This window comes from Lipotes vexillifer, unplaced genomic scaffold (genome assembly GCF_000442215.2).
Source record: "Lipotes vexillifer unplaced genomic scaffold, Lipotes_vexillifer_v1.1 scaffold822, whole genome shotgun sequence".
Lineage (NCBI taxonomy): Eukaryota > Metazoa > Chordata > Mammalia > Artiodactyla > Lipotidae > Lipotes > Lipotes vexillifer.
Genome location: NW_006770496.1, coordinates 2,478,063 through 2,486,067, shown reverse-complemented (window position 1 = coordinate 2,486,067; position 8,005 = coordinate 2,478,063). Strand labels below are relative to the sequence as shown.

At 39.1% G+C, this 8,005-nt stretch overlaps 1 non-coding gene across 1 annotated transcript; it reads right to left on the bottom strand.

Annotated features, from left to right (window-relative positions):
* Positions 1–794: 794 nt before the first annotated feature.
* TRNAG-CCC (transfer RNA glycine (anticodon CCC)) lies at positions 795–867 on the bottom strand. Its single transcript has one exon. It is a non-coding gene; the product is annotated as a tRNA-Gly (tRNA).
* Positions 868–8,005: the final 7,138 nt, after the last annotated feature.

The following is an 8,005-nucleotide window of genomic DNA, read 5'->3' as shown; positions in this document are numbered from 1 at the left end:
AGCAATTAAAATATAAATTCATCATTATTTTTCTCCAATTCTTCACTTAAATTATAATTATGTAGGGCATCAGGGAGTGTGTAATAGCATATTTATATCTCCAGAGCTCTTACCAGTATCTAACAAGATGGTAGGCCCACAACAAACTGTTGAATTATTAAATTAAGAAAAATTACAGAAATTAGAGGGGGAGAAAAGAACTGTGTGATTTTCTGCTATCCTTGAAGCCATGATTTTGTCCTCACCTGTGTCTGAAAAGCTTATTATTAATCAGATCCTTTATAAAATCTTCCCAAACACACATGAGGATTCTCCATGAAGATGAAAAGTAAATAGCAATCCTTTCCTTCAGAAGCTTTCAGAATTAATTTGCTTCCTCGAGCAATTATAATATATCACTCTTCCCTTGCAGAATATTTGCTAAGACATGGATGGATGCCTCCATTGTAGACATTACTGCTGTATTTTTGTGGCTTGCTTATAAAGTGAGGTCAGTGCTGAGGTCACTTCTCTGTACCTGGGTGATGATCTCTGCTCTGCACAGAAAGGATGAAGGCCTGTCCTAGATGACGTTAGGTTAACACGGTACAGGATGGCAAAGGAAACACACTACAGAGCAATATTCCTTTTTTTTTTTTAAGGAAAGCTAATTTTTAAAAAAATATTTATTAATTTATTTATTTTTGGCTGCACCGTGTCTTCATTGCAGCATGTGGGATCTTTTTAATGTGGCATGTGGGATCTTTAGTTGCAGCATGTGGACTTCTTAGTTGCAGCATGCATGTGGGATCTAGTTCCCCGACCAGGGCTCGAACCTGGGCCCCCTGCATTGGGAGCACAGAGTCCTACCCACTGGACCACCAGGGAAGTCTCAGAACAATATTCTTACTAGAAGCCAGAAATGTAACCTTCCTTGGACATCTCTTGAGATGGTTAATAGCAGTTTCTTTTGAGTATATAATTATGTCTAGATAGAAATCAACCTGTTAACAACTATTGCATTTGAGAACAAGATTCAACATATGAGTACAAGACCTAACATGGGGGCACATGGCAAGCATCCCTGAGATACTGAGCTAAAATTACCTCTACCTTATGAAATTATTATACAGAAATCAATAGCTTCCATACACACAAAAAACATGTAAGAAATATAATGGAGGGACTTCCCTGGTGGCACAGTGTATAAGACTCCACACTCCCAGTGCAGGGGGCCCAGGGTTCGATCCCTGGTCAGAGAACTAGATCCCACATGCATGCTGCAACTAAGAGTTTGCATGCCACAACTAAGGAGCCTGCCTGCTGCAACTAAGACCTGGAGCAACCAAATAAATAAATTTTTTTTTTAAAAAAAGAAATATAATGGAAGAAAAGAATCTATTATAATAAGCCATACTATATATAAAATTCTTCATTCATTATAAACATTACTAGAACTTTAAAACCACACTCAGATACCAATTTTCTCCTATCAGACAGGCAAAAACCCAAACATTTTACAACACACTCTGTTGGCATAGCTGTCAGAAAACAGGTACTCTTATACATATAGTATAAAGTGACATAGCCCCTATGGAAGGTAATTTGGCAATAGTGCAAAATTACAAATGCATTTATCTTTAGCCTGCCAATGCCTATTCTGGAAGTTTATGCTTTATATCAGCAATGTGTAAAGTAGCTGATGTGCACTGTTACTCATTTCAGCATTGTTAGTAATAGGAGACAACTGGGGGGAAAATCAAGCATTAATCAAAAGATGCTTTGTACAAAACATATTTGTACAAAAATAAATTATATAGATCTCAATTGAGGGACATTTTACAAAATACCTGACTGGTATTCCTCAAAGCTGTCAAGGTCAACAAAACCAAGGAAAGTCTAAGAAACTCTCACGACCAAGAGGAGCCTAAGGAGACATGATGAGTGAATGTAATATGATTTCCTGGAACAGAAAATGGTGAAACTAAGGAAACCTGAACAAAGTATAGACTTTAGTTAATATTAATGTATCAATACTAGCTCAATAATTGTAACAAGTGTACCATGCTAAAATAAAATGTTAATAATAGGGGAAAACAGGTATATGGGAATTCTGTGTATTATATTCACAATATTTTTGTAAATATAAAACTGTTCTTAAGAAATGAAATTTATTAACAAAAATAAGTTATAAGATAGCCATGTGATGGGATAATTCTATGCAACATTCAAGAAAGAAAAAGGAAGCTCTTTCTGAACTGATAAGGAAAGATCTGCAAGGTTGTAAAGTGAAAAGAGCAGTTGTATAAGCACTTGTATTTGTCTAAAGAAACCATGTGTGCACACACAATACCTAATAACAGTGGTCTCCTGTCAGGGCTAGAGTAGGAAAAACAGGGTGGATGGAGAACAGGGTGGGAAGAAGAATACACACACACACACACACACACACGCACGCACGCACGCACGCACACGCTAACTATGTGAATGGAATACCCAGTTAACTAATTTCGTTAACTCCTGCCTATAGGACCCTCTGTGAATGAGCGGTGAGATGGACTCCTGGGTAAAATGTGATTATTGCTGAGAACTCCCTTCCCCAAGTGATGAATCTTTCTGCCCTCTGCATCTCTATAAAATCATTTAAAAAATAAGTATAAAATAAAAATCAAACTGATTTGAGCCTGCCAAACTTATACAAACCAAAACACCTAAACCACTTTAACTAAAAAATCATGTTACCCCTCCATAAAATCCTCAATTTCTTTTTCTGTAAAGTGAGGGTAGGCTCAAATAAAATTTTCTGTTTTGAAAAACTCTTATCATTGATTGAAAGAAAGACAATTCACGGGTAGGAAAAAAAAAAGAGGAGAGAGGGAAGAATGGCAGATTCATGAAAAACTTTGAAATGAAGAGCAAGATAATGAAAGTTTGTTATTTTTGAAAAACATTAACAGAATCAAGTTCTGTTCTACCTCTAGGAAGATATTCCTTCACTGAGTATTTTAATGGTAGGTAGAGGGACAGAATAATTTGAAATTGGACGTTTCTCATTTAGAAAAAAAACGCTAGTGATTGGAAGAGTAAGATTCATTTTACCTTTATTTCAAAGAACTTTCAGAAACAATTCAAATGGAAAGGCATTTAATTATATGAGCTTCACAATGACATTATCTTCAAATGAGGCCCGCCTCCTAACATTTGAGGTGGTCAAGGTCAAAAGTACACAATGGGGTCAACAGCCACTGTATCTAAATACTTTAAAGTGATAAATCAAGCTAGCAAATTGTTAAATAGATACTTAAACCCTCCTATCTTGACATCTTCCTAACAACCTAAAAGATTAGGTTTGAATTTAGATTTCTCAGACTCTTCAGAGTTCCACAGCAGATAATAACAGGAAGGAAGAGGAGAGCTGAACCCTAGCCTCTGGCCTGTGACTTATCCATCCTCGGGAGGATAAAGGTGGGAAAGAAGCCATGGAAGTTGCTTGGACCAAGTGACCTTGGAATTCCTCTGTCCAGGTTACCCCACATGTGGTCCGATAGAGGACACACAGGCTCTGAGTAGGCAATTCCCCTTAGCAACACAGACATCTCACTCCATGGCCAGGGATAAGGCCAAAGGAAGGCAAGGGTAGGGTCCTCAGAAGTTGGGGACAGGGTCAGGGACATTTCTCATCTTGGTCTAAGGGTGATACTGCTTCAGATACTTCTTAGAGATCAGTCATCAGATGAGGGAATAGAGAGTAAAGCTTTCATTCTTTTGGGTCCCTTGGAATATCATTTTGCAGTGGAGATTTTTATTATGATAATATTAATTGACAAATGGAGAAAAATCAAAAGATGGAACGATTTGTCTTTGGGTGTCATGCAACATTGAGATTTTCTGAAATTCAAGGTCATATTAAAATAAAGCAGAATTGGTTGATTTTTATTATTATTTAGTGCAGTTTTTACATAGTGTGTGATTTAAAAGGTAATCTCTAGAGAGGAGGGAGGGAGGGTAGCGAGAATGGAGACTTTTACCCTTCAGTTGGTACCACTCTTAACCTATGACGAAAGAAACGGAAGAACAGCTTCAGGGCTAACAGCACATTTTGGCTTCTGTAAGAAACTTGCTTGCTTGCTTGGGGCGGGAAGAACCGGGGTCCTGATTGGCTGATTCAAAATTAAACAGCTCCCTCCCGCCTTGGGGACCTCCCGCCCTGTGAAGGGTATAAAAGCCTCACCCGACTGTTAGTCGTGGTCTCACTCACTTCTCTCCGAGTGGGACCCCGTCCGGACAGTTTGTGTAAGCTTCTATACTTGTACTTGTATAAGTCCTTTGCTAATCTTTCTACTTGGTGTTGGTGATTCTCGGGTGTCCTTGGTTGGGACACGGGTCGCATTTACCAGGGAACTTGACTCCAGGCGTGTGGCTCCCGGACCACAACAAACCGTTGGATTTTTTATTTTTATCATGTAGATATATTGCATATACATTAAAACAACAACAAAAATTAGAGAGCTTCTAATAGTCCCATAAGCAAATACAGAATTTTGAATGTTGAATTTAATTATCATCTATATTTCTTTTGGTTCCCAGATGAGGCATTACCAACACAACATGTTAGGCAAAGTGATAAATACAAAAACTCTTTTTTTCTTAATGGCAACATTCATATTTGAAGCAAGCTGTCAGTAGCAAACAGCTTTGCTTGAGTAGCCTGGCTTAGCAGATGTCTTTGTTAGGAATGTGACAATTATCACCATTATTTATTTCACTGAATATCAAGTGGTACAGAGGGAAGCCAAGTCCCCCTCAATAGTGCATGTGGTTAATTACATCATGCTATCTCCTCACATGCCTTATTCTTTGTTACTTGCTCTTGAAATTATCATAAAAAGACATATCTGACCGACTTAAAACCAAATGCAGTTCAAAGTTACTATCAGCTATCACACAAAACTATGTAGACTACATGGGGAAAAGGAAATTATTTTTTTCCAGCCACTTTACTTGATGTTTAATAGTATTAGGTAACATTTACTGAGGGCTTAGTCTATACCAGAGAGTGAGTAAGCATTTTACATACATTATCTCTCTTCATTATAATCAGAAACTCTCCTGATATTTGCATATATTCTTTCACCTACACTGTGCCGTCCTTTTAACATGTTATTATTTGTTACACTAGTCAATGACTTGTTTTGATATTATGAATATCATGAATTTTTATCCATTGAATATTTCCAACTATGGAAGTTCTATTATGAATGGAAATTTTATATTACAATGAAGACCAAATCATTGAGGAAAAAAACATAAAAATCTTGCTCCCCCAAATAAGCTAAATTTTATTCTTAATTTTATAAATTTACTTAAGGCAACTCTTTCTATAGAATTCAAGAATTCAATAAACAATAAAGCACTCACTATGGGAGCACTTTATATTCATTAGGTTGGATACAGAAATGAATTAGTCTGTCCCTCTCATCTAAGTGTATGGTCTAATGGAGAAGAGAAACAAACAATTGGATGCCAAACTAATTGTGCTAAATTCTGTGTTCCAGATATCAACCAAGTACTTAATAATGCAGGGAGGCTGTTGTTTTGACTTTGGTGATGGGGAAAGAACATTTTGGAGGGGAATGCTGTGAATTAGGCTTTGAAGACCAGGTAAACTTACAAAAGCTGATCTGGAAGGAAGGGCGAGTGACAGAGGAAATAGTTTAAAAAAAGCAACTGAGCATAGGGCCTGTTTGGACTTGTCACATGCCAGGGTGCAAGAATTTAGTGGGAGATAAGGCTAGAGTGATGGATTTAGACCAAATCATGGAGGGCTTTGACAGTAGAAGGCAATGGGTAGGAAAGGAAAGTCTTTGAGCTCAAAGTGACACACCTTTGGAAGATGACTAGCAGTTGTGTTCAGAAAAGCCAACATTTAAGGTATTACTGGGGAAAGACAATTAAATGAGCCAAAGAAAGGAAAAGGGTTATTGTTGTTGTTGTTTAATGCAAAAGCACTTAACATGTGAATCGCAAAGTTGATTTGCTATTATTCCACTAAATGGAGGAAAAACAAACTGAAAGCAAGGAGACCATTTAGGAGGCTATGCAATGGTCCAGGCAAGAATTAATGAGTTTCTGAAGAAAGGTAGTAAACAGAGGAGATTGATTTGAAAGATAATGGTGGAAAGAGATCCCATTGGGATTTGAAAGATAATGGTAGAAAGAGATCCCATTGGGTTGATTAGCCAAGATCAAAAACCCAGGAGTGGGGCTTCCCTGGTGGCGCAGTGGTTGAGAGTCTGCCTGTCGATTCAGGGGACAAGGGTTCGTGCCCCGGTCCGGGAATATCCCACATGCCGTGGAGCGGCTGGGCCTGTGAGCCATGGCCGCTGAGCCTGTGCGTCCGGAGCCTGTGCTCTGCAACGGGAGAGGCCACAACAGTGAGAGGTCCGCGTACCGCAGAAAAAACCAACAAAAAACCCAGGAGTGAAAAGTGATGAGTTTAATTTAGATCAGACTTTAAGGTGTCTGTAATACATCAGTGTGGATGCTCAGCATATAGTTAGGAACAGGGTGTAAATAAGGGAAGACAGATAAGGGCTAAAGGTACAGAGCTTGGAGTCAGTCTTATAAAGAGGATAGCTAGATAGATCAAGCTATAAAATAGGATGAGACTACCAAGGGACTGTCAAGACTTAAAATAGGACTGAACACTGAATCTTCAGATTAAAGGCCTTGTTTTAAGGCAGGGAAGGTGTGAGGCAGGTTAGGAATCTTGGGAGAAAACTAAACAGAAGCAATCCATGAGGCAGGAGGACCAAAAGAATGTAATGTGGGCTCCAGTGGAGATGAGAGTTCTAGTAAGAAGAGGGTGGTCAATGTTGTCAAATTCTGCTGAAAACAGAATTTGAGCAGAAGGTTTATGAAGAGGTTTTGGCTTTAAGACTTTCCATAGGCTGATGGTGCTGAGGATCAAGAGGGAGAAGAAACCAAGGTAGATGAAGAGGGAGATGATTGACAGAAATAGCATGAACAGAAATTAGAATCAAGGGAGAGTATTAGGCCAGGAAAGGAAGGTTTGTAGATATCAAGGGGTTTTGGGGGATGCACAGAAAATGGAAGGGGAGTAGATGAAGGGGAGAAAATGGAAGGGGATCAAAGTCAAGAAGGACCCAGGGAGGGAGGAGAGAAAAGGAGAGATGGAAACACTGGCCTTAGAAGGAAATCAGGAAAAGTCTTCAGAGACTGGAGGGAAGACAAAAGGAATGGGTGGTAATTTGAACAGAATGAAATTTATGTAGTATTCATATCAGGTCTTCTCCAGCTTCCCATAATGTAGGTAGCAAACGAGGGTGGAGGTAGGCGTAGAAATTGAAAGGGAGTACAGAAGATTGGAACAACAGCTATGTGTATCATAAGGGTGAGTTGATGATAGGTAAGAAAAGGAATTCCCAGGGTTATTGAATTCCCAGACATATTGGAAAAATACATTTTAGAGCATGCAGTCAACCTGGTTATGTCTATTTTCTCCAGAATTGTTCAGCTGCCTAGAAAAGGAACAAGAAGAAACAGATGGTTGGCTTAACCAGGTCTGGAGATTAACACGACAGTTGTGAACCAAGATGAGTGACATAAGTCATTAGGTTGCAGGTCCGGCAAGCACAGTGGGAAGAGCTGTCCCTGAGATTCCTCAGGTAGGTGGCTTGGGACATCCTGAGAGGCCAGGAAGCCTGGCAAATGGAGAAAGAGCAAAGGGTATGGGCCTGAAAATGTGAAGGATGGGTCAGAAAAAAGTGAGGTAATAGGAGAGATAGACAGATAGATAGCGGTCAGAGGAAACTTTTCAAGTTTGAGAGTCTCAAATGTGGAGACGTTATGGATGATGGTGAAAACTAAGGTGTGGCGACACTAAGGGAGATCTGAGGCAGAATGAGATGGAGCCACAGAGCTCAAGGTAAAGGAACTGATAGGTCAGAGAGTTAGAAAGATTATCAACATGGAATTTGAATCCCAAGGGAAATACACTGGCTAT